This window comes from Papio anubis, chromosome 8 (assembly GCF_008728515.1).
Source record: "Papio anubis isolate 15944 chromosome 8, Panubis1.0, whole genome shotgun sequence".
In the NCBI taxonomy this organism is placed as follows: domain Eukaryota; kingdom Metazoa; phylum Chordata; class Mammalia; order Primates; family Cercopithecidae; genus Papio; species Papio anubis.
In genome coordinates this window covers 126,789,730-126,793,243 of record NC_044983.1, presented here as the reverse complement: position 1 = coordinate 126,793,243, position 3,514 = coordinate 126,789,730, and positions in this window count along the sequence as shown.

Below are 3,514 nucleotides of genomic sequence, written 5' to 3'. Positions count from 1 at the left end.
CAAATTGTTTTGGTTTCCATTTGGCTTAGCAAAATTAAGAGAAGATTCATTCTCTTGTACCTTTAACACCAGTCACTTCACTTTTATTGTCAATGTTCCTAGGAAGAGAGGTATTGTAGTAAGTAGGTGATTAAACCAAAGCCTCTATTCTTCCAGACCTAGCTGCCCAGTTGTTATGTATAGATAAAGTTGTTCCTTAGGAATAGCAAATGCACAAACAATATCAGAGGAGGAGAGCCACCCGGCAGTGTTGGCAATCGACAGATGAGGCCAACAGTCCCAGCATCTCAGCACATCTGCTGCCTCTGCAAGAGTCATCCATCAATGCATGCCTGAAAGGGACCAAGCCCCCTTGGCATCCTGCTTCATGTCTTGGCTTCCAGCTGCCTCGCTAAACACGGCAATCATCAGTATGCCTGAGTGGCCAGGCCTCCCACATCTCAGGCTGGTCTGAATGCTTGATGGATGCTTTAACTGTGGCCCTGGTGAAGGGCAGCATACATTTCAATTAAAATGTGACCAGAAATCCCCCTTGAGCAATGCCATGAAGGCTGAGTATAGAAGACATGGAGCTATGGACTTAAGTTCAAATATTGGTTAGTTCACCTGCTGATTATGTGAGCCTGGATAAGTCACATAACTGTTAGGAGTCTCTATTTCTCATGCTACAAATGACCCAGATTCACAGAATAGTGAATAAACACCTAGTAAGAGCTAAACAGTGTGCTAGGGAGAGGTGTAAATAAAACAAGATACAGTTCCTGCCTCAAACTTCAGAGGTTAGTGAAAAAGGTCTAGATTATAATGGGTAATACCTTCTCATAGGGTTGTTGAGAAGAGTTAAATGAAGTGCTACATGTTAAAAAAATAAAAACTGTAAAAACCTGATGTTGTCAATAAATGCAAGCTGACGCTATAGTTCTTGAAAATGGTTTTACAAATAGGTAGCACATTTAATGGCAAGCTTAACTTCATTTGGGATGCGCTAACACTTGCATGGTAGAGGTTTCTAGAAGACACTCATCCAGGACAGTTCTCTGGGTGCCCTTTCACTGAGCCAATTCTCCCTCCCTTTCTTGCTTACAATTCTCAAGAATAACTGTAGAATGTGCTGGGAATTTAACATCCTGAGATAAGGGGATACTGGCCAGAAAAGACTGTGTTATTTTTATCTACCTTCCCCTGCTCCTTGAAAAAGATGTTTTTCAATACTTTAGCCAAATGTGTCATGTTACCCCAGGGTATAAAACCCAGATTAGGCTGATTTCTGGGGTTCTCCACCTGTGGTGCAAGTAAAGCCTGTGCAGATGAGACTCCATCCACCCCAGCCAGCTTTTCTAAGCCTTGAGGGATTGACTCAATGATTCCTAGGCTTCTGTTGTCCCTTGCTGTCTATCTTTAGGTAATAAACCCATCTCATGTAACACTTTGTATGTGCCTGTATGTTCTGTCTCACTGGACCCAGACAAGTTTGTAACCAGTACACAGTGAACCTGCTTCACAACTCATGCTGGGTCCTGCCCGCCATCCCAGACCATGGGAGAATTATACTTCTCTACTCCCATGTAACTGACTTTGGCCAATAGGGTATGACCAGAGGTGATAATGCATTATTTGGGATGAAAGTATGTAATTGTTGATGAGAAGTCTTCAGTAGTCATATCTCCTGCTATTAGTGATGAGTATGCCTCAATTCGCAGGTGGTGCAAGTAAAAGATGCTGGGGCCTTTGTAGGCTTAGACTGCTGAATTGCCGCATGGAGGACATTTGCCCTGGAAATTTTCCCAGATTTGCACTTGATTTTTCATGAGTAAGAAATACATTTTTGTTGGTTTAATCCATTGAAATTTGGATGTTGTTTAATTATCTCATGATAGGCTCACTTAACTGAACACATTTGTTAGCTATAAGGTCTTAGTTTGGTAAAAGGGCTCTACATAATTGATCCTAGTTGAAACTAAGCTGCCGTTTTACAGTGGTATAATTAGATTATTTGTATTTACATGGGAGGCTTCAGTTGGCTTTTTTTCTATAGCCCATGGTCAGTGCCACGCCTCAGGTTCCAAAAAGGCTGCCATTTCCCTTGGTTCTTGGTAGAGTCAAATTAGTCAAGTGTTAAGAGGTCACATTTCTGAAGTTAAATCATCAAAAGTTTCAATCTTGTCATTGCCATTATTAGTTTTGTGACCTTAAACAATTAACCTAACTCTTTGAATCCCAATTTCCTTATCTAAGAAAATGAGATGTCTACAATTTATACCAGTCTGGGTTGAGGTGGGGATTCAATGAGGTGATACGGGGGAATCATTTAGCCTGATATGCAGTAAGTGCTTAAAAACTGATGTTTATTATTGCTGATGATTTTATTATTATTTCTCATTCCATGAACACAGGCTCTAAATAAAATATAAATCTCTGCTAACCTGTAGTTAACTGCATGCCTACCTCTTCTGTCTCTAAGGACGCTGTAAGTTATCCCCCAGAAAGGCTACAGCTAGAACCTATTTGGCAATCTCTAGACAAACAATAACTAGATCTCTGATAAAGAATAATTGTTTCCTTTTTCTTTATGTTATTCTAAGTGTCTTTGCCCTGGTTTTTCTGAACTAAAGCCTTTCTCACTTTTATAAAATCTGCCGAGTACTCAGATTTTTTTGTTTATATGTGCCCCAGAGTAACAAGAAACAACTCAAAGTAACTCCACATAAACTTTTAAAGAATTCTTTTCTTCAATAAATTCAATGATGATAATAAAATCTATCCTGCAAATTTGTTGTATGTATTTGGTGAATTAACTCAATGTGAAAGTACTTTATAAACTATGCAGAGCTGTAGAAATGAGGAGGCTTTATAATAAAGTTGCTGTAGATGTTAATGCTAGCATTATAATCTCCTCCTACTTGAGAGGGTTAAAAAAGAGCAGGGAAGTTAGCCAGGAAGTTAGTCTAGGTCTGTATCGCGGTGGCTGTGGTATGAGGTTTCCTCTAGCTCCTGCCTGCTTACCACGGTCGCGAGTGCAGAACGTCATAAGCCCAGTGCTGCCGCGGAGGAAGGCTCTGTCTCAGAATGGAGAAGTTGCTCATTTATTCTCAGGAGAAAGGGAACCCTGAATGAGGAAAAGAGTGAGGTTTTCTGAATAGGATCGTGATCTTCCTTTAGTTTTACTTTCTTCAGTTGCGCTTAACCCAGCCTTCTGAAAATTGTATCTTTATTGAGCTGTAGGCAGGGAACATATTATATTCTCCTTGCTGTGGCTGGTAAATGGCCCTCAAAACTCAATCCTATTCCACTGAAGTCCTATAACCTATTAGATACTCACCTCCATCCACCCCTAGTATTTTATATGTGTACAGAATGGCAAGTAAGAAGTGGCTTCAAGTATGCAGAGGCCTCCTACGGGGAAGAAAAATCAGGCTTATTCCATACAGCCCAGAAGAGCTGGAAAAGAATCAATGGATAAAAATTTAGTGAAACAGCTTTCAGATATTGGAGGACTGTGGGCTACGAAGATAAA